The sequence below is a fragment of the Meleagris gallopavo genome, chromosome 2, assembly GCF_905368555.1.
Source record: "Meleagris gallopavo chromosome 2, MGAL_WU_HG_1.1, whole genome shotgun sequence".
In the NCBI taxonomy this organism is placed as follows: Eukaryota; Metazoa; Chordata; class Aves; order Galliformes; family Phasianidae; genus Meleagris; species Meleagris gallopavo.
This window is the reverse complement of record NC_139405.1, coordinates 8,518,850-8,543,298: the sequence shown is the minus strand read 5'-3', so window position 1 is coordinate 8,543,298 and position 24,449 is coordinate 8,518,850. Positions and strand designations below refer to the sequence as shown.

General features: G+C 39.5%; 1 protein-coding gene across 2 annotated transcripts in view; it reads right to left on the bottom strand.

Moving 5' to 3' along the window:
* The window catches only part of FBXO11 (F-box protein 11), a 65,669-nt gene that overhangs the window by 33,441 nt on the left and 7,779 nt on the right, over positions 1 to 24,449 (bottom strand). The window lies entirely within an intron of this gene.

Sequence of the window (24,449 nt, the reverse complement as noted above, 5' to 3'; positions counted from 1 at the left end):
TTATGCAACATATCCAGCAAAGCAAGGAATTGTTTATTGTCAGACATCCTACAACTAGGATTGCATAATGCAATTACAATAATTTCACAAAGACCAATACAAAAGTCCTCAAGAAAATAAATCAAAACCTTGTTTTCTGCTAAAGTAAAAGCTGTACTTTCTGCAGACACATAACTGTAGGGGAAAAAAATCAGACTTATTTTTAGTTTTAATGCTTTTTCATTTTTGAACTGGATAAAACATGATGTACAAGTGATGGCCAGAAAAGCAATACTGTAGAATAAGCAGTTTTCTTGAAAGTATTAGCATGAAAAGACAAAACTAAACAAAACCACCATAGCAAAAACACATACTCTGCATCCTTCAAGTATTAGGACAGTCCATACTAATAAAACACACACACAAAAAAAAGTTCTAAAACTATTCTTTCTCTACCTTTCCAGATAATAATCTCACGAGCTTCTTTTCCCCAAATATAAATTGTAAGAAAATTGCATTTACGTAGGTTTATGCACCCTGTCATAGCCCAAGCTGCTATGCTAGTGACACCTAACCAACAAAAGTCTGAAGAAAAAGTTATCTCAGTGCCTTCTTGTTCTTCTCCAACTCCACCTTTTTGCTTGCAGCAACATGAGATTGAGCACAGCGAGTGAAACCTTGAACATTTTTTTTAAATAACAAAACTCCCAAGTTAAACTAGACTAGCTTACTTACCCTCTGCCCCCCCGTTACTTACTTGACAGACCCACTAGCAGTGGAGGACTTGTCTGTCTCTGAAGAATGTTTATCCATTACACAGAGAAATATCAATACATGACCTGCAGTGCATGTCCCTGTGACAAGGCCAGCACAGCTCTGGCATTGTGCTCCCACTGGAGGCTGTTGATGCCTTACTAGGTGACTGACCGCACCCCCATGATTCAGCCATGGAATTTTACATGTTTGTGACACCTCTGACAGAAAATACTGTCGTCAAGCAAAACACAAGGCATCAGAAGCTGGAAGAGAAAGCCTACGAGAGAAGAGCTCCCAGTTTCCCTCACACACAGCCATGGCAGGGAGCTGTGGTCTGAAACGGGCCTTGCAGCAGCCCAGAGCAAGGCTCCCTCACAACCAGACTGGCACCTGTCTGCGCTCAAACACTGCACACCACTATATTCACACCCCATATTTCCCTGTCTACAGTCGAATAGAGTAATTATTAATTCTGTTGCTGATCCCTGTTACTTAGGGATTTCAAGCATCTTAAGCCTCTTCTCATTTCACAGTGAACATGGGGCATGTCAGAACAGCAATATTTTTTTTTCTTGTTCTTCATAGTAAATACAATAGTTCAAAACTGCCCCATGGAACACAGGAAAAATATAATAAGCAAAAGAAAAAAAAAATCAAAGCGCAGAGGTTTGATCTCTCAGTAGGTGATGAAAAGGGCAATGGGAAAACCCCAATTGGGTTCTTAAAAGAAAACCAGCAGAAGCTGCTGAACATATAACATATTACCACTGCAAAGAAGATAGAAGTCTGTGGGGGTAGCGTGGAAGTAAAGGTCAGTTTGGCTGAAACACTGAGAGACTGGCTAAGCAGAAAGGAAACGTACTCATTTTTTCACAGCATATTTAGAAGGATGGCAAGAGTCCTGCTCAAAGATCACCTTCCTAGCACAGATGACATTAAGAGATGCACTCATTCACTCAGACTTCACAGCAGGCACTGGAAGAATTAAAATCTCCCTTCTTCCATCTGGCTAGCAAGGAGGGCACCTGAGGGAAGTGTGGATGCGAGCAGCAAGGCCCAGGAGCAGGGCAGGAGCATTAATGTTACCTCTCCTTAAAGGAGTAACATGACAACACTCATAATTTTGCCTGGAAACCTTCTGTGCTAAGCAAGCATTCTGAAAATTCTCCCCTAGAGACACTCACATAAACATAGTCCTGTTTTAAGGAAAGAAAAAATGACAGTCTCAATGCCTCCAAAACATTTTGAGAAAACCAACTGAAGAGCAACAGTACTGGCTTCTGCATCTACTAACATAAATAAAAGGCATTATCAATATCTGCTGACGGTAGAAGCGTTTGCCTGATAAAAGCCATTAAACAAATTCAGGGGAGCAAGTGTGTAATATTAATGCTCTCATACAACACCTGCTGAAATGATTCCCAGATGCTGTCAAAATTTTAAGTCAATACATTTGTGGTGTAAGAGATTAAAAAAGCTGAGTCTGTTCTCAAACATTTACCTGTAGTGCTTTATATGAGTTGTATTATGTAAGAAGATAAAAATATTTTATTTGAAATTATTGTTTTTTTTAAATTAAAGGGTCAAAACCTGTGTCCGTAAAACACCATGGGAAGATACGCTGCCAACCGATTGAGATGATAGCCCCCATTACTTTTCATTGCCTAGAACCGCAGTGTCTAAGAAAGGAAGAGTAAAGCTTAAGGGAATAGAAAAGGAAGAAAAAAATGCAAAAAAGGACAGAAATGAAGATAAACTAACTAGAGAACGTAACTACACGGCTGTAGTTTTGTATTTGCACTTACAATGGTTACAAAAACATGAACATCTCAGTAACAAATTGTCAGCACTCCAAAAAAAACCCAAGGAGAAACCACCACCATTTTTCTTTAAATAAAAACACTCTGGGAGTGAGCTGTTAAATGGCTGTATGTTTCAGCAGTGCAATAGGAACTCATCCTATGTCCTTGCAAACCCTCCCAAAGAAATGTCACATTCTTCTATGAGCAGATTCAGTAGCAAGTAAGAAATGACTGCATATGTGTAAGGTACATTCTACTCCTTACCTGAGAGAAAAACAAAACAAAACAAAAACACCCATGGAACTTTTCCCACCAATTCAGGGCAGCATTTAAGGCTTAGTTTATGTTATGCATTGCAGATCCATGCAGTCTGCAGTTTGGAGTGGAGACTGCAGAGGAAACCATTTTTATTCAGGAGCTGTCTGAATATTTAACTCGCCTTCAAAGAGAAAGCCACTAGCTGGGAATACCACAATAAAAAAATCTCAACAACTGAGGAAAACAAAGTGCAAAGACAGAACAGAATCATTCATTTGCAAAGAACCTACAGGGGTCATCGAGTCCAACTGCAAGAAGTAATTTATTGAAGCAAGACCTAACATCATAACAGTGAGAACATTTTATGGTCTTTCATGGTCAAGCTCTAGATGACGTATGCATACATCCTCCCTCCCTTCATTTTATGTTTAATGGTAAAAGAAAATGTTGAACTAAGAAATAAATGAGTTTACAGCTACCACTATCCCTAAAACTAAAGATTCTGATAAATATGGTGGTGTGTTTTAATTATCATTATGCAAATCCTGCAGTATTTTCCAAACAGTATTCAAATAAATTTAACTCACGCAGATAAAACTAAAGAAGTGGCATTTTTCTAAGGTTCTGAGGGCACAGGTCAACAAGGATTAATCTCTGACAGGAGACAAGGCTGTTTGGAACTGAAAGCAAGAAAAAGATTCAGATATCTCCATTCTGAGTTGCAGGCACCAGTTTGTGATGGCAACAAACCTAAGTTGAAGAGTGCATGCTTTCAGTAGGACTCCAGAAAGATCAGACTGAACGCCATACAGAATAAAGTGATTCTGCCTTCTAGAAAGCCACAACTAGACAAAACAACTATTACTGACTGCTAGGATACTTTAAGCATTCATACAATTTCTAAGCTGATAATAAACCGAAGACATCTTCTTCTCTAACACTATCCAAGCTTATTGTAACAGTTTATTTGATAAACAAGTGTTTAGTGTGTTCACATGTGGAATTTTTTTGTATATGAAGATAATTATTTCTGTATGAGAACTGAAATTCCTGGTACTCGCATAAAGGAAAAAAATTATTTTTAGAATTTACATTTTAAGGTTTTAAACATCAATAATCAAATGAGACAGCTTATTACTCTTTGGAATTAGGTCATGCAGTGTAAGATAACATGATGACCTAAAAAGTGTAAGAATAGATCGGATTGATGCTCAACTCTATTTTTATTTGCTCAAAAGCTTGTGCTCTACAAGACATCTATTTCTATTTACTTTTTTTAACCACAAGGAAGAAGATAATAACTATACAGAGTACTTAAGACTCAGAATATTTCTTCTGTTCTTCTTTGGATGCAATGGAAATTAACTTATCTAAGAATCCAATCTTTTCTCCAACTCAGCTCATAGTGAAGCTCATTACATCAATCCTTATGTAGGTTACCCAAATCAGATGAGAAGAAAAGCATTCTGACAAAGGTCTGTGAGGTCAACTAGCACTATCAAAATGCTGAATATTAAAATACAGCTTATATACACAAGGCAAAAACTTAAGTCCTTAGAACTGGCACAAAGCAGGCAAAGTGAAAGTTGACAACAGGGAAAGAAACTGGCTGCAAGCCCAAAGCTTGTCCCCAGCTGTACTTCTTTAAAACTTATGGACAGTCACGAGCAGCTATTCACATCCCAGCCTTGTCCACTAGGGAATTCATAGTCTAAAACCATCTACCACAAAACCATGTGTGGACACTAATTTAAAAACCCACTCAATACTACGATGAATATTTTCCTTTTCAGAAGCCAGGAGCAGAAAGTGTTAACAAGTATCTGATTCAAAACTCTGGTTTCTTTCCAGAAAACATCCTGCCACTCTCCCCATTATACTAGCATCCAATTAAAGAAAAGTTAAAAACAAATATATTATCATGTGCATTTTTATTAGACACACAGAATAACTGCACAGGTGCCTGCATACTTGAACTGCTTGTTGGATAACTCATTTTAGAAAAGGGAGGAAAGCTTTCTTAGAACTAGCAGCTCTAATAATCAGCCCTGGCAGGTTTCAAACAATAGTACCAACAGACCAGAATAAGATAGTGTTTTTCCTCTGCTATGTTTCCCCAGCTGATAACAGAATTACATCAAAGTAATAAACAGAACTCCAGGTGGCTGCTTTACAATTATTTTATTAAGGAGTTTCTTTCCTGCTTCATAGGCAGCTTGACTCCTGCTCTGAGAAGCTTTCTTTGAGAAGAGACAAGGATTCCTTTTTGGATGCACTCCTTGTTAACAAAGCAATACTTCCAAAGCTGTGGCCTTGCTGCACGGTTCCTTGATGATACTGGGAAAAAGCTGACCAAGTAGATTTTAAGGGTGCAAGAATACAGTCTTTAAGCACTACATAAGAAAGGCACTTAGAAGCCCATCCTCATTACATTTCTACCAGTCGAGAAGGTCATCCTCCTCTTCAGCTTAAACACAGTAACTTTCAACTCATTAAAAACAGCACAGCCAGTGACAAGAATAAAGGCATCCCAAAAACACACTGTAAGAGGTTCGCGTGTTTTATTCTGCATTACAGCTGACCACAGCAACTGTTCTGATCAACCGCCATATTTTAGCTTCTGGCTGTGCTTCAACGCACCTAAACACCAGCAAAACCAAACCTTTCCTCCTCACCTTCTTCCCAAGAAAATTCCTACCTTCCCAGGAAAAGGCATCTCAAACAGGAGATCTAAAACTAACAGGAGGCATATGAGACAATCTATTATTCCCAATAAGCATAGCGTAGCTGAACTATTAAGCAGAAAGGTCACTTTCTTTAATTACATGAAATCTGGATATTAATGATATCCATAAACTACAAAGAATGAATTAGGAGTTTATAAATAACTCTCCTTAGCAATGCTAAAGAATGTACGTCAGGTCGGTTTTGTGCGTCTGTTTCTGGTATCTTAAAAACAAAACAGTGGGGGAAAACACAGTACAGGAGTGAGCAATTCAGTGAGAATGCAGAGATTTTACTTGAGGTTATCTACATCTGAAATCTCAAGTTTTCTATAGCCTCTAACCGATCCATTTGCAGAGATTCTCTTCCAGTGCACAGGAAGCTAAAGAAATCAGTCTCCCCTTGAAATGACAGGAAAGTTTATGTGTAATAAAAAAATCCACATCACTAGGAATCTCATTATGACAATCACTATTGCAACTATTCAAGCATAACTCCCATAGAGCACAATCTCAGGGCACAATCATTTCACCCAACTTTCAGGAAATGAAAGCCTCCCACAGATCTCTTCACCACCAACCACGTCTGCACAGCACTGCTGTAATGCTGGGAGGGGATGGTGGCAAAATCCCCTGCTACTACCCCAGTAGCAGATTGAGAAATGCTTGCCATGCAGAGCCATCTGCCCTGCTGGGACTCTATCAGAATTGACTGACATCTATCAATACATTGGCTCAGATGGAACCCAGTTATGTCAAGGAGCAGTGATATACTGCACAAGGAATTTCCTAAGATTCTTTAAAATAATAAAAAAAAAAAACGTTTCTCCGATGCCTACCATGACAACTAAGGGCAGTCATCAATCTGTCTTGCAGCAGCAAACAAGCCAAGAAATAGGAAAATTAAATCAAGACGTAAGCTGAAATATTTCAGAACTTGTTAGACTAATAGGTGGAGTTAAGACAACAGATTACATGCAAATCAAGGTGTGTTCTGGGACTCATTAATAATTATTGTAGAAATTCTACACATATCTGGAGAAGTTTGCTGCAGAAATTTCCCTAGGGCTGGGTATCTAACTATCTTCATTCTTTGCAGACCAGCAGCCTAGGGTGACTGAGAAGGTTTCCTTCTACAAGAGATTTCTTTTGAGCATCAGTATGTCTCTTCATAGTTAAAACATTAAACAGAATAGAAAACGGCCAGCAACAATGCAAATTTGGGCTCTTTTTAAGAATCTAGAGGTAAATCTAATCCATTTAAGACTAGAAAGAGGAAAACTTAAATTGGGAAGTGATTGGCCCAGAATTGTATATGATTGTGACAACAAAGTTAAAAGGCAAGTGAGATGAAAGACCAGACAGCTCTTCCTGTGTGCTGGAGGTGAGATGGGCACAGCCAGCACGGTGTTTACCTCTCTAAGCAGGAAGAAAAAGCAGACTGTTAGTGCTTTAAAGCTTACTGGTTTGGGCTGTCATTCCTTTCTGTCTGTACCTTACAATTATGTTACAGTAAAGGAAGAAAAAGCAAAATCAGCCATCAACATAAGCACTCTGTATAATTTAATGTTACTGTAGGAAAACAGGACCACCACGAAAACGGCACAGTTTGATTAATGGGTTTTTATAGATCCCAGATAACACTTTCATGTAGTCTGCTGGATTGTTTTGTTTCTGAAGGCTACAAAAACCTACAAAACCTTTTTTTTTTTTCCTTTTAATCCCTACTGGTACAATCACATACCGCACACCAAAAGAAGTTTCCAAGTTGTATTTGGCTGCAGTTGCCATTTACCTAAAACCGTTGGTCCAGGAGGAAGCAAAGGGCCTCAACATGGACTCAGATCCTCTAACCTTGACATAGCAGGGAGGGAAAAAAGAACCGTTTGAGTGAATAATACCCATGGTTTTGGATACCCAACAGCATGTCACTAAAAAAAGGTAACTGTGAACTGCAAAAGTTAGAGTACGTATTCTGCTATCTCTTCTGGCTGTTTCTTCTAACTCACCATTACAGTGATACTAAACACATGCACTGCTTCCTTCTCCCTTACCCACAGCTCAAGTACTACCATCAACATTCATGCTATTTTGAATGTCATGGTGGAAATGGAGAATTGCAAATTACCAGCATTTGAACAGCCTGACTAGAAACCTAAAAACACTACAGAATACGGAGGAGAAGAAGAGAGGTAGGTAGTGGAAGGAAATCAAAGCAAGAATCCCCCCAAATTACTGTTTTATTGAGTAAAAGGAACAGAATCCCTACTGCAGGGGTATTTACTTGTAATCTGACTTTCAAAAAGGCCATTTAATGATGATTAAGACAGCAACAATAACAAAAACAAAGCAAGCCTCATTTAGCCTTGGCTCAATCAAAAGCATGTTGTATTTAACATAGTTTGGAACGAGCCTGTGTTTTTTTGAAGACCTGCTCTGAGTCAGACGTATCTGATCACTATTTACTCAAAACTTTTCAAAATGCCTTTCCTCCTATTCTATTACTTGAATTACAAACTCCAAAGTGCCTGACAAGAGCAGGAAAGCATGGCTCTATCTAGCTGCATGGAAATGACTGCATAAAAACAACATGGGCAACTACTGCAAAACCAAGCAACATCAGGGCTTGGAAAAGAAAATTCTTTGTTAGTCATTACTTATTTGTTAGCATTGTATGTTCTTAGGATGGGTTATGAAAGCTAATACCAAATTATAAAATACCACTGTAGTTGGAAACTTCTGATTTGAATCTAATTTTGTTAATGGGAGTAAAAATGAAAAACTGCCATCAACATAAGTACTGTAGGAAGAATGGCCAACAGTTCTTAAGAAAGCAAATTGTACCGAACAACCAGCTGTATTCAAGCCTTCTACTTTGGGAGATAAGACTAAAAAGGTTCCCTATTTGGTTTTAAAATACCAGCGCATTATGTAAATACAAATTAGATGAGCATTATGGTCTGCCTTCCATCCCCAGCATGTGTTATAAAATAAGTGTCAGGAAAGCTAGAAACAAAGTTACGTATTTATGCTCAAGGAAGCTGCAGTACAGAGAGGATTTCTTCTTCCTTGCTCTGTGGGACAAGGATCCCCGAGCATCTCAACCCTACAGTTACTACAGCAGCTACTGAAGTAGCTATAACTACAAAGTATTCACAACATTTCAGAGACAAAACCAGCAAAAACCAAAACTAACCAAACCAAAACACCAGCAGCCATAACTGCTACTTTATGTGCATACGTGCATGGAAGAGGTGCAAGAGGTAAAAGCCAAAGTGCATTTAACATTTATTATGGGTTTTTTTGGCAGCTAATTACTAATTTCTTTAAAAATAAAATGTGAAGTAAAAGTGAAGAGGTGGCTTAAATCAAGATTTCAAATTGAGATGTGTTCACAATGAATTCTCCTAAGTTCAGAGCTTTGCAGGTGATGTCCTGTATCAAGATGAACTGTATGTCACTACTGACAGTATCTTGGAGAAACTGTTTTTCCCGTAGTCCCAATCTGGCCAAAGCTCTGTTTTAGTAAGCAGTACAGAAACGTGATCTGATGAAGAAAGTACTAATCGCCAACAGCTTCAACAGCAGATTTTTTTATTTGAAAGTGAGAGGTGCTTGTAATCTGTATTTCAAATTTACTCTTAACAGCATTAAGAGAGATGATGAAGTCATAAGCTTGGTTACCTGACAGCACGCATAAGTCACACAGCAGTTACAACTACCAATCTTTCCACATTGTCTAAGACATCCAGAAGTAAGTGCTGGAAGTTTTCACCACGTTGGTTTTCACTCCTCCGCTGCCTCTTCCACCCAGTCCCTGTGTATAACCACAGCAGAATCCTGAACTTTGCTTCTTGTTAAACAGCTGCTCATTCTTTCCCAACTTTCCATTCTGCTTAATTTCCGCAGTTCTGGGAGTTCACCCATTTTACAACACATTTTATCTAGACAACTGCGCACCTTAATACGCAACATCTCCTTTCATGTCTGGATAGTTCCATCACTATCGATCTGCACTGCGTATTTTCTCTCTGGCACATACACAAAGCATGGTAATTAGAGGACAAGATACTCTGGCAATTCAGTGGACTAAACATATGCAGGAAAAAGTGAATCATTAAACCCTTTGTCTGACTGTACGTGCATTTTCTGAATATTTTTGAGACGGAACAGTTTATCTGGAAAATTAATGATAATATTAAAAGTTGTCATGAGTCCCCATGGCAGCTGCCTCCCTGGGACTCCTCCATCCTACAATGAGTGTTGACTCCCCTTTTTCTGCTCCCTTCCCTATTCCCAAGTGTTCCACAAGCCTGTGCCACATGATCTTCTCTGTTTTACTTTTTCAGAAACAGTAAGTCCTGAACAAATACATGCAGCCTGGAAACGCTGCTCTTTGCATGTGCACAGCTGCTAAGCATTCTTCTCCAAACAATTCTGATTATATATACAAAAATATATCATAGAAAGAGTCATGTATATGGCCTAGGAGCAGTTCCAAGCGCACTGATCTACTTCTCACTTTACCAAAATAATTTTGCCTGGTGCATCAACTTACTGGTTTGGTCAGCCACTATACCTCAGTTGAGGAGGGCTGCCACTCTTAACTCACTGTTGTTTTTAGGTCACCCAACTATACCCTTAAAAGGCTGCAGAAATAAAGAATATTAAATTAGAAAGGAACACCGTACTGCAAACCAGGTGAATGGCTAAAAAGCCTTCCTTTAGTTTTGTATGACAGTCTTACAGATAATATTTGAATGGTTTGTCCTTCAAAATAGATAATTATCTGAAAAATGAAAAATAAAAAACTTATCTGACAAGTGTAAAAAACAAGGGGAGAAAGCACAAAGGCACTGGAAGGATTTTACAAACAAATAAATGAACAAAATTTCATCTGAACATAATGAGATGCTTCTTTACTGTGTGGGTGACAACACTGGCACAGCTTTCCCAGACAGGCTGTGCAGACTCCTCCTTGATGGTCTTCAACAGCCACCAGGACATGGATCAGGGCACCTGGGTGGCCCTGCTAAACCATGGGCTAGAGCACATGGCCTGCAGAGGCCCCTTCCAATTTAAACCACCCTGAGATTCTGAAGCAAACTTCAGCACCTCTGTGTTCCCTTCTCCTCTCTATGATTTTGTAAGAACCTCAGCCAAAGCTAGTTCTTGCCACTCTGAGTTATCTTAGCATTCTGACATGAATGACCAAATCAAAGTACCTAACAAGAAAACTGTTGTCTCAATAATCACAGACCTCTCTGACAGCTTGTTAGGAGCATGGCCATGTAGTTAGTGGAGAGAGAAGTCACCATCACAGGACAATTAAATCATCGCTTGACTTTAATGTGCTGAACAGTCAGGCAACCACTCTCCTACAGGAGATGCTCCGGGCTCCCAGTCATCTTCATGTCCCTATACTGGACTCTCTCCAGAAGTTCCCTGCCTTTCTTCAAAAGGGGAGCCTAGAACTGGGCACAGTTCTCCAGATGTGGCTTCAACCAGAGCACAGCAAAGAAGGATGATCGCCTCCCTCACCCTGCTGGCAATGCTCAAAGATGCACCCCAAGGTACCATCAGGTTTCCTGGCCACAAGGGCACACTGCTGCCTCGCAGTCCTTCACAACTGTAAATTCAAGCATGCTAGAACACACTGAAAAAACCCCACAACTAAGATCCACACCAGCTAGGAAAACAGTATAATAATATATTCAATCTCCTACACCTCTATTCTAAATTACAGTCAATTTGCTAAAAGTGAAACCACATGCAATAGCTCTCCCTTACAAGGTATGTTCTCCAACTAATGAAACTACAGGCTGCACTAAGATGGTTATATAACACCAGTGAATTAAATTTATTTTCTTTGCCCTATTTTCTGTCAGTCTTGGTAATCATCACCCCGGTTTCAGTTTCGTTCATTGAGTGATCCTGTCACAGTCCCACTCGTTCCTTACTTACCAACCTGACACACCTGCACACTACTCAATTGTTCCACTGTTACTCATTTGTAAGAACACCTAGAGAGCCATGTTAGTCACTACAGACATAGCAGGGAGGGAAACCCAAGCTTACCCTGATGAGCTTTGTAGACAGGTTCACAAGCACAACTGGAACAGCAGAAGATAAGCACGCTAATTAATTCAGCCTTCCACCCCCTCCACAAAAGCATATACCAGCATGCTGACTGTGCAGTTTTGCGATTACATGAACAATGTTCATTTCTCCTTTTCCCTGCTGGCTTGCTAACAGAGAAAAGAGATGGCCATAAGCAATCTGGAAGGATGGCCACACTGGTTAAAAACCCTGTTCTCAATGACTTGCTTGAAACTGACAGAGCCAATTCAGAACTGCCATCTCAAGATGCTTTACTTGATTCACGAGCATATGAATGATTAATGTTTCCCAGATGTATGCCAAGAAGGTTTTAAAAGACACTGCAACTTATATTCTTTCAACTGCTGCTTCCTTCTAACATCACTGCTATACAATGGGAGTAGAATAGGTATTTTATTTGAATGCCTTTGAATTTAAATACTGCTGAAAACTGCTGGTGACAAGAAAGAAGGATCTACCGAACACCAGCTTCCAACATTAGATCTGAATTAATTTATTCTCTGCCAAAGCTTAGGAGAGCAATTCAGCACCAGAAGTCCTTCATTTCATTAACTACAAGTAACTCATTTTTCTTTACTGGACTTGCAAACTATGCAGAAACAATTGTGGTCATTAATCCATGATTGAAATTTTAATAGAACAGCCACTTTTCCTCTGGAAGATAACGAAAGCATCTTGATGTCACACAAGCAACACGTGTGTTTCAGAAATCTACAACCCCCCCCACAAAAGGCATATGGATAGCAATTAAGCTTGTCAAGAGCACACACATCCCATGGTTTCTTTGTGCTCTCACGGGCTGGACAAGCAGGCATTATTCAAAACCTGCAAAAGGTGAAGTTTCTGGACAGCAAGAGTAGAAGGCTACTTTGAAATACAGATTACATCTTGAAGAACCTCATCACTATACAGTAGTAGCTAACACATTTTTCCCTTCCTTCACCTGCTACATGTCAGAGATAGCCCAGCACTGACATACACTAACAAGAAAGGAGCATAAAAATTACTGTGCATCTGTCAAATGATGATTAAAACTAAGCAGCCTGATTTGATTATCAGGATTCAATCTTTGATGTGTAACACCTGACAGTCGGTGAATTATTTCTTGCCAGTGCTGTGTGGATCTTCACTATTGGCAGAGGATAGGAAACAGGCCAGAGCCAGAGCTATGATAGAATGAATCTTCACTTCCAGTTTATCAGCGCAACCAACACCAGCAGCAGACCAACTACCTACAGGGACATTCTGGAAAAACGTTATCGTGGCTGGAAGTGTGCAGTCACAAGCAGAAGTGAACAAGTAAATGAAACAAGTTGCTGTAGAGATGTATTTCCTCGAAGAGATACCTGAGGTGTTCCTCAGAAGTGTAGAGGAACATTTCTGGAAAAAGACACTTTCAGAAACATTTCCAGGAAAAACAAACCAACAAAAAAAAACGAAACCTACTCAGGCTCTGAAAGGACCTGCAGGAGATTCCATCTTTTATTGATGGAAGTTTGAGATCTCTATCAAAAAACAGGTATGCATTTCTATACATAGATGCTATACAGGAATAAAAATAAATCTTAAATGCAGAGAAGTGCCAGGGCCTACTTCATCTTGCCCTCGTCCTTTCAACTTTTCCCGCATGTTTTGATCTTGGAGAACTGCAGTGCTTCAGAGAACACTGGTCAGTGCCAACAATTCAGCTCCAATCCAACATTAACCATCACTTCTATAGACAAAGAGGTTTTCACTGACAGTTGCCTCGAAGGAAGCCTTACTAGAGTGTCCAACTCTTTCAAGAAGACCTCTATAAAGCATCTACAAACTGACTATATTTTAGACAGACATTCTATAACTAGACGATCATTAAGGTCCCTTCTGACCCAAGCCACCTATAATTCTGAGAGTCCTGCAGAGTTCAACCTTAGTAGAGGAGGCTCACAAAACTCATCAACTGTTAATTACACACCATCTAGAATAGTATTACTTGACTTCTACTCATTGTTTTTGTTTTCCCAGTAGCAGAATGGGTATAATGTAAATGTTCTGCTACCTATCAAGGATATTTTACCACATGTACAATGAGATTTGCACTGTTTTCTATTACATTTTGTTTGACAACACAGAACATTAGACATCTTTGATATATTAATGCTTAACACAGTCACTAAAAATTGACTAAAAATGTATTCTGTCAGCTTGAATTCTCAAGATGTTTATTCACAAGCAATATTCACTTAAAAAAAAAAACCTGTTTCTGTTCCGTAACAGTAGAATAAACAATGAAACAGTAAAAATACCAGTGCATTTATTCAAGTAACATTAGACCTAATGTAAAGATGTAACTTTTCTGTGTAGAGTAGCTATTAGAACTGACTTTTAAGGATAAATCTTCAAAATATTAGCTTGCAACAATGCAACAGGCCTCACAACTCTGAATTAATCCTGAAGTTTTCTACAGGAATCCTTTCCCTCCATATATCAACATCTGTCCAATACTCCAGATGTTATAAATACACCAAGTGAGTTAGCTGTCTTATGGTTAGCTGGTTACTGGGTTTTTCATTTCCAAGCTCAAAAAACAGTATCTTGGTAGGAAATACTGCCTCTAAAACCTTGCTACCTCTGTTAAGGAGAGATGGCTAGCATTAATTCAGCAAGAGCTGTAAATCCCTTTCCATTTTTTTTGTTCTCACCACCCCAGTATGAATAACAAGGAATTCCACACCACCATTTTCCTTTTGATACACTTCCTTCATTTTTTGCTTAGTTTGTCCTCGCACACTGTAACAGAAAGCTGTGAGAAGAGTTGTTATTTGTTTTAGAAATCTGCTGTTATTAGATATCAATCATATGGAAAAAATATTTACCACTAGAAACCTATTAATACATATAAGATGATCTAACACAAAATTTCTGTTAAGTTTGAATTTCAGTGTTTCTGACTGCAAATTTCACTTGCAGGGAAAAAAAAAGGCAGCAAAAGAAGACTCTAGTGTGCACTAAGCTGTACACAAATTGACCTGCTGCAGTTGTTTTCCCCAGGTATTTTTAAAAAGTTTAAGTCATAAGGCACTAAGAGTCTGAAGACTTCACAGCACAATCCTTCAGTATATGCTACTCTTCAGCCAGGACTTGCTTTTTTGATAATTCAGGCAGAGAAGAAAAACATTCTCGAGTATATCCAGCAATTTCTAAGATTCACTGCCTTCAATTCCTACTCACAGAAGCTCAGCACACTTATCCTCCACATCAGTAACCACACAAAACACTGCAGATATCTTTGCTGCCTTTTTCTCTTCGAGTTCCCTTCAAATCTCCATTCGGAGCGCACCCAAGAAGTGAGCTGCCTCTGTGTTTTGACCACAAAGCAGACTTCTCTGAGGCTGAATTGCCTGCATCCAGCCGCTCTCTTTTAAGGCCCAAAAGAGGCTGAAGGGCATCCACACTGAGTAAGGACACTTACTTACACTTGGTTGTCCTCGACCCCAGCCATCCTTAATTGCTAAAGTACAAACCTACATCTCCTTCCACTCTCAGGCTGGTCTCTTCAGACACAGCAGTAAAAAAGTCCTTTTCTTTTGCCCAGAAGTTCTTCTGCCTGACATACACAGAACACTCAGAAATTTCTACCTACTTTTTATTACGAGAGTAGCAACATACCATACACCACAAGTAAGACAGCTACAACACTGGCAACAGTGACAGCAATGCAAGTTACTGCATGAGGAGACGGCAGACGATGCAGAAGCCCAGAACACTGAAAGGAATCCACCAGCAATATGAGTGATGCGACAGTCTCCTATGGAAGAGCAACTTAATTATGTCTTGCATGAGTACTCTGGTCTAAGTTGGAAACTGGAAAAAAAAGTAGCCAGAGTTTAGGGTATAATAATTAAAAATACATTAGACAGCAATTAAAAATAAAGTTCTGTAAGGAAGAAGTTCTCCCGGATTCTCCTGAATAGGGGGTCAGGATGAGGAATTACTCTGTATAAATGTTCAACCCCCATTTTTATGGTAACTTCTGCTCTAGTTCCAGCTGAAGAAACTATTATTCACACCTTCCCCCTGTCATCAGCTTCCTCATCTGATCAAGCTCTGCTGGTGCTAAGTAGAAGGTATACATCATGCTAATGCCTTAACTGATTTGTAGGCAACACAGCAGTTCACATTAAATAGAAATGGTACATATGCAGACTGAGAGTATAAGAAATGCTTCAGGATAACATAAAAAAAGTCCTTAAGCCTGGTTACAACCACTGGATTTAGTACTAGCAGTAACTTCAGGCTTTGCATATAGGAAGGAGGCTGACAATTCCTTTCAGCAATGTACATCTATTACTTTTAATTAAACATACACAGCAGCAATTCACATCTATTGGGGTTCCTATCTGGTACAAAGAAAAACATATAACAATAACATATTCAACATTTTCTGGATTAAATGCACTAGTTAAAAGCAGTTACCAGAGTGAGAAAAAAAAACAATTAAACATTTGTAACCACGTAGCTTTGGAGCAGGAACGTTATATTTAGAGCTCAGACTGGCTTTACTGCCAGGCAGTAAACTGTTGTATACATATAATTTAGCATACACAAAACAGTACTACGCTAACAAGACCTAGAGCAGCAATGAGGGAGAAGACCAGAAACTCGCTACTTTTTAGCAACTGTATTCTGTTAGAACCATTCACTCTATGGTGGTGCCATGCATTAGAAAATGTCAGCGTTCCCATGAAAAAATAGGTGAAGAGCTGTGAGATAACAGGATTTGAAGAATGTGTTAATTACATTTCACACTCAAGAGGTACTGTCCCCAAATTTTTAAGGCAGATTTTTAAGCTAAAGAAAGCATTTCAAAACTACCTTTTGCATTCTTATAAAACAAACAAAAAGGAGAGCAGCTTTCCTTTAGGAAAAAGGAAGCAATGGACTGTGGCTACAGACCTGAAAACCTTCAGCTATGAAAGTGAGCCAGCAGTGTGCACCTGCAGCCCAGAAGCTCAACTGTAACCTGGGCAGCATCCAAAGAGGGGTGGCACCAGAGAGAGGTGATTTTCCTCCTCTGCTCTGTTCTCCTGAGACCCATCTGGAGTACTATGCCCAAGCCTGGGGCTGTGAAGGATGTGGAGCTGTTGAAGCAGGTCCAAAGGTAGGGCACAAAGATGTTCAGAGGGCTGAAACACCTGTCCTATGAAGAAAAGTTGAGGGATCTGGGCTTGTTCAGCTCTGGCTGACCTCAGTGTGGCCTTGCAGTGCTTGAAGAGAGCTTAAAAATAGGAGGAAGACTGATTTTTTACATGATCAGATAGTGAATAGGACGAGATAGAATGGCTTTAAAATAGAAAAAGGGAGATCTGTATTAGATGTTAGGAGAAATTCTTCACTCAGAGGGTGGTGAGGCCCTGGCACTGCTGCCCAGAGCTGTGGTGCCCCATTCCTGGAGGTGCCCAAGGCCAGGTTGGATGGGACCTGGGCAGCCTGAGCTGGTGGGGAGCAGCCCTGCCCACGGCAGGGGTTGGGGCTGGGAGGGTTTTAGGATCGCCTCCAACCCAAGCCATCCTGTGATTCTATGAAAGTGGCTAGCATGGAAGAGAGTCATACAAAGCTAAAGACTTCTAGAATCAATGCAGAAACAAAATAACCAATACAAACACAGAGCAAAAACAAAACAGAAAACCTTTTTTTTGATGCCCTTAGCAGACAAACACAGAACTGCAGATGCTTGAGCAAAGAACAGTTCAAAATGAATTTTTCATCTTCTACAAAGTGAAACCCTGCTGTGAACTTGTGCTCACTGTAAAGACTGAATAGCTCCAAATTCCCAGGAAAGAAAAGACCAGGGATGAAAAGAGGGGAAAGAAAAGAGTTGTGCCATCACCAAATTCTCCGCCCTCATCACAGTAAATGACAGAGACAAGAGGCCAGCACATCAAACAGAAGTTAAATGCCATTTAAAATCCATAGGAATACACCAGGACTCCACAGCTCTTCCTCTTCCCTGCCCCACTCAGTGGGACAGTCTCATGCATGATAGCATGCTTGCCAACAAGACTGTTGGTATTATATCTTCTAGGGATCATGGTATGGGAATACAAAGATCAAATTCAAGGCAACTAACTCATGCATGTGAGCATCTGAAAAGCTGGCCTATACATCTGGTGAGTAATTTACTGGAAGCAATTAGACTAAAAATCATTTTGAAAGTGGAACCGAACTAAATTTTGCTAGTATGGGAAAAGAATTGTTTATCACTAACTTTTCCAGTAATTACAACTGCCATTTTTTCTTCAGTTCACTACAATATTTTCTGTTTTGTTTTTAAATATCAACTGTATTTTTCAGACAGAAAAATACAGAATTAGCTTTCATTTCCTGGGCATTCTTGAGGCAATCATTCAAGACAAATGTTTCCACTACACCTGAAATAAAAAAAAAGTTGTCAAAAATTTGCTTTTGCCTACCAAATGACATGATTTAGGTGGACAGCTGTACAAAAGGTTTGATTCCAGACTATTTGTTCCCTGAGTTACATGCACCAAGGAGGAGGTGCTCCAGACATGTCCTACTGTGTGTTTAGAAGGCTCCACACTCAGCCTGTGGGCCCCACCAATTATTTTTAGACACTGTAAACGCACAGTCAACCCTGAGATAGATTCTGAGACCTACAAAATGTATACTGACTTTGTGCTGGTGAAAAACATGACATGTGCTCCCTTTAATAGACATGTCCTCCGCTGGACATGCTAGAAAAATGGACAGAAGTGTTCTCCAATTATCTATTGTGCATCAGTTACCTTTCATAAGCCACCCAGTTATTCTCAGATCAAGTGAAGTCATCAGTGCTTTTTCCTCTCGATTCACAGCAACATGTCCAACTCTGATTAGCACCATTAAGAAGGCACACACCCTTTCTCAGAAACCTGTAAAAAACCTATTAGAAACAGTTATCTTAAGAACTAGTGCAACATCTCAGTGTCTGAATTTTCACATGATGCTTTCTCTAGGTCGAGTCTGAATGTGTTTCCTTCAGTCTTTGTGCTTTCACAAATAACACTTTCAGTAGGAATACAATTTTCTTGCACCATATGTATGGCTCAGTGCGCCCAGAAATACACCTATGCCTTGACAACTGTCATGATTGTTACATGTTAGAACTACAAAAAGCAGTCTGTAAGAAGACAGAATACACATTATATGAATTTAATTTATTCTCGCAGAAATGCCCACTTTTCCTCTCGGGATTTTCAATTAATTGCACAAACAATTAAGGCAACCCCTACTCTCTTCCTTACTCACAAACAAGGGCTCTGACTGACACGTAGTGGCAAATTAAAAAAGTCTGCCAGCTGAAGCAAGCCTCAACCCTGCCAGCTGCCCCTTCAAATACAAGTTGTTACCCCAATGACAGATGGCCATACAGCTCCTGGCAATTCAAGAGCAGCTCCAGGTTTCAGCCTAGCATAATTAAACAACCCAACTTCAATCCCCCCTTACCTAAATATGCTGCCCTGAAAGATCAAAGCACCATCACAACCAGAATTGGAGCCGTTCAGTGATCCTCACCTTGAACAGGAATCAGCTGGGAATGGGACAAATCACCCCCTCTTCCCATCTGATTTTGTATCCTGGAACAAGCTGAGCACTAAAATAAGACAGGTACTGAACCAAGAGAAGCAGCGTAGTTTCCAAACTACAATATCAACTTCAAGAGCCTTAAAGCATCAAGCTCAGTGTTGTGCTCTGCCAAGGATGCAATTCATAATCAAGGGAAACCGGTTTAGGATGACATTGCTGCCAGAAAAGACAGAACAGGGCTTTTCCCCACCAGCTCCTTTACAGAACATAAAGTGTCTGTACAGATGCACTGACACTACAATCCATGAAGGACGGAAATCAGAAACAAAGTACCAAACCACTTTTGGTGGCATTCTGAATCAGACTGCTTAAGCCAACGAGGCCATGCCTACAGGCTCCCCTGGTGACACTGGGCAAGTTGGGACATTCCTTACTGCGTTCGCTTTCTGCTGCTGAAGTCAGAGCAATGGCACTTCATTGCATCACAGGCATCTAATGATGGCAGCCACACAACAACTGGAAGACTACGTACAAGACACCAAGTGCATGAGAAACATCCAAGTCTGTAAAACAAGGTTATTTCTTACCTGTACCTGAAATTACAATAGGTCACAATTATACCAATTTTTTTTTTTTTTTTTACAGAAGTTGTAAGAAACATTACCCCACACTGAATCTCTGAACAGTTCCTTACTGTATACTCTAAGAATTTACTTAAGAAAAAAACTTCTCCGAGGAGTCAGGAACCTCCTGGACTAGGAACTATCCCTTATCCTAACTCCATCTACTGCATTACTACTACTGGAGCTACTGAAAGGAAACCACCATCGAATCACCCCTCCTGCTTTTCAGTAAGAGTTGAATATGCACAAATGCATGAATGAATCTCAATTCTAAGAGGAGAAAAAAGGCCAACTTTTTACTAAGTCTGAACGAACCCCCATGATCACATTAAGGCTCTCACTGCAAGAAACTTTCATCTACACAAAGAGACTACAAGGTTCAGACAGAGGGATGCTTCAGAATTTTGCCTCCATACATATGAAAGATATCTGATTTGGAGGTAGAGAAAGATATGCCTTGGGATGAAATTAGGAAATTTATCACCTATGTGTATTTATAAAAAAAGGATCATATACATATACTTTTTTAAACTGATCTACAAGAACAGTGCAAGCAGGATTTTTGGACACTACTAACCTCTGTGATTTTGATATTCTGATCTATATCTTTTTCACTCCTTCTCAAAACACATTTTGATTTCAGAAGCTACAGGAATTAAAAACTTAACTACTGTAATCAAAGATAAAAAAAAGATTAGTTTGTTGAAACATATTTGGCCTCTTCTGCAACAGTACAGAACTGGGGTCCAGGAAAGGCAACAAAACAAGACAGACACCTTCTTTACATCCATAAATCTTAGGAAAGACAAAGTAACGAGGCTCAAGCCGTTCCCCAGCCACCATAATGCACACACAGTATTTTTTATTACTGCAAATATTATCCTTTCTCCCAACAGGACACTATATACAAGCATTAAGAAAAATCATAGTCAATGTATAACACCCCAGACGTATGCAGAACTTTACTGACTGCACTGGCAGTGGAACATCACAAAGATACTGACACAGATGAAATCTTCAGTTTCCTCCTACTACGTAAAACTTGTTCATTATGAAAGCAGCAATTACTCCCACCACTCAAGTTACATGAAAAGTTGAAAAAGTCTGCCCTCCACAGCCCTTAGAGCAGTGCTTTGGTGGACTGTGTCTGTTGTTTGCCAATGCTGGAGGTCCAACCTTGCTGCAAAGGGTGATGAAGAGGGCAGCATCCAAAGTGTATTGAGCCTGAAAATCATTGTGCCAACTCACTAAGTGTTTCAGCCACTACTCATCTGATTGTATAATGCTTCAGATTTTGCATATGAAAAGATACACTGGCAGCTCATAGTGCTCTTTATGATCTCGGGCATTAAGGAGACTGAAATAAATGATGCAAGCTATGCAGACTGTCACAGTCTGACCAAGAAGATGATAATTAATCTATTCTTAAAGCATCAGCGGATGGCAGGTACTGCTTGGTATATCTTTCAAACAGTTAAAAATCATGATTTTGCCATACACAATCTATTTTTAACTTCCACTATATTAAATGGTGTTGAAGCAACCCACAGCAGAGTGTATGCTCAAATCTCTAGTGTATTGGAAAAAGTAGTCCAGAAAACAAGTCAGAAAAAAACATGAAGTGAATGAAAAAAAAATTAACTTAAACTGGACTAATCCATCATATCAATATTGAAAATTTCAAATAAAATTGTTGAAAAATATTTTCCCATTTTTATTTTGACACATTTTCCAGATTTTCACAAGTAAGTTAACATTTCCTTTATAATTGCTTTTTATTTTCATTCCAATTATGGAAGCCAAAGTTAAGAGCAATACTAAGGAAGTCCCCAATATATAAAGCGCTCCATTCAACAAGAATATGGCCACTATATTTTCGTTTGAAGATATATATTGAGTTTCTTTTGTATATAACTTTTTATTTTTAAACTCTTCTGCTACATTTAAGAAAGAAAAATAGGTTTAGATGAGAGTTGTCAAAAAGCATTATTTCCTGTTCACATTAAAAATGAGTTTGATCCAAGCTCAGACTGTCAACAGTCACTTAGACAAGATGGGAAATGCTGCAGCACACTGGCATGTATTACAATGACTTTATCTCCAGAACAGAATTCATTGGGCACTCACAGAACCTAGCTGGGATCTTTTAATTTACAGTAAAATTTGACCACTGCAAACATCCACATTGATACTGTCAAGTATATTCACAGATTATCAATCAGGAACTGCTGATACTAAAAAGTCTGGCAAGACACAAGGGGTCTAAACTCATCACTGAAGGCCACGTGAAGCCATTCAGCTATTGCCCTTTATCACAACCATACTAATTCCTCCTCTAACCATCCAGACTACAACAGTAGCTCACACTATTCATTTCCTGCCTTCTCACTGATGTTCAGCTAGCCAAACAGCTTCTCAATTTGCATTGAGGGAGGATCTCTTAGCAATGCCCTGAAGCATATGCCTTAAAGGCCTCATTACAACGCATCTTTGCAGAGCTAAGAATGGAGCAGGAGAGGAAGCACCAAATGGATCAGAACCAAATGGCTGTTCTGTAATGGAACACACACTACTCATTTGCACTTACTTGCACTTACTGCAGCCACCTTAGAGACCTTCAGCTCTGCAGCTTCCTGGAGCTCAGCCACCTTCTGCTGCTATCAGCAATCTCAACAGGGACAGTCAGAGTCACTACAGGTTAGATAACAGTGCAAGTGAAATTCCAGAGTAAACTCTGGTTTATTTTGAATAACTGATCTTGAATAACTGTTTGAAGTAGAGACACAGAACATTTTGCCAAGAGGAAGATGGTCACAGATCTTACCACCTTCAGAGAAAAAATGAAGAGTCACACCTTGACAAAGTCTTACAGCCTGTATCTACAGCTGCTGTCCAATAACCTTCAAAATGGCACCAAATAAAGAAAACAGCAAATACATGGTTACCTCATACAGTTCAAACTGATGTCCTGTTGGGGAATTTTAAGTCTTTTTCTTTCACGGTAATCACAAAATACTTACTTAACCAAAAGCATCCATTGTGCCCTCAGTTCTTATTAAAACAATTAAATTTTTTGCATGTTAAAATGATTGTAATAGAAGTGTGGCTGTACTTCTGCAGTATGAAGTTTCTGTAACCAACTGCAGCCCTATCTGAAGTTATGCTGATAGATCACCTTCACAACTATTTGTTTCTCAGAGGACTTCACTCAGTACTGAGGCCTATCGCGTCTCCTGAGGCCTATCACATCTCCAGAAGACTGAACCCCAAGTAAGGACTAGCACTTTTCTGCTCATTTTCCCCAAGAACAAGGCAAAAAAAAGTCCTTAGCAACTGTACCTTTTACCTAATACCCCTTCAGAAATTCCCATTGACTAGATAGCAATGAGAAGTGGGAACGAAGCTTCATTTGAAATATACATTACACATAGGGTCAGCAGTGCAGTAGTAAACTGATGGGATTTGCCTGGGGGAAAAGGGGAAAATGCCTAAGTGCTGAGAAGCATTTTGGCCCATGTATGTTTCAGTAGTATTTCATATTCTTAATAATTACTGATGAAGCAGGTTGGATAGCTATGTATTTATTGTTGCAAACTCAGTGTTCATATAACAACTAAGCACTGAGAAAAATAGTTGACTGTTTTACCTCTCGTGCCAATTCAGACTGAAGTCAGGTGCCATTTTGTGGTCAGTGACAACCTACCAAACAGCCAGGATTTCAGTGAACTTTAAATCAGAACATGCAAAAAGCACTACTGCAGCGGTATTAGAATGATTGCAATTACCAGCCATCTTTCAAAAGAAGTCAAAGTAAATCCCACCTTTGCAAATCCAAGTATACTGAGATACTGCAAAACAACCCATGCACTGTAGTGTTTTACAGTGTGCTCATAAAGCTTTCATAAGTTTTCCCAAAAGAAAAACATACCTAGTAATTAACAACATCTGATTGATTTTCAGGGTAACATCTGAGTAGCAATAATTCCTTCAACAAGTATTGTCTCAAAACAGCAACAATACAGCAAATGATGGGAAAGCCCTCATCTCACTACTACAGAGATACACACAACTAGCTTGGAGACAGAAACTGGATTATTTTTTAGCCAAGGCACTCAGCAGGTTTAACAATCCACGTGGAGAAGGGAGTGCCTTGAAAGAGCGTAATGAAAGAGGGTCAAGCTAACTCAAATTACCTTCCATTTGCCACAGGCTAAGAGCATACACATGAACAATTACGGTGCATCAGATACCACAGATCAACTGACATATGGTAACCTGTCATCCTGCAATAACCTGTCCAAATACAAAGATAGCTTGAAACTTAGACTGGCAGCAGAGTTATAGATCAGCCTTATTCAGAAAGCAGAGACTGAACCCTGTAACTTTTGCTTCTGAATGTATAAACTGAAAACATACAACGGAACTGAACCCACAGATCAGAGCCCTTAAGGCAAGCAGGCTGTTTCCAAACAATACAAACTGGGATAAGCAAAAGGAAATACTTACTGTAACGTGACCTATTCATGCTAACCAGCCCCTCAGTGTAAGAGCATGCACACAGCAAGATGATCATGAGACTGCAAGTTCAGCTCTTTGTTGGTCTGGACAGTGGTTATTCAAAG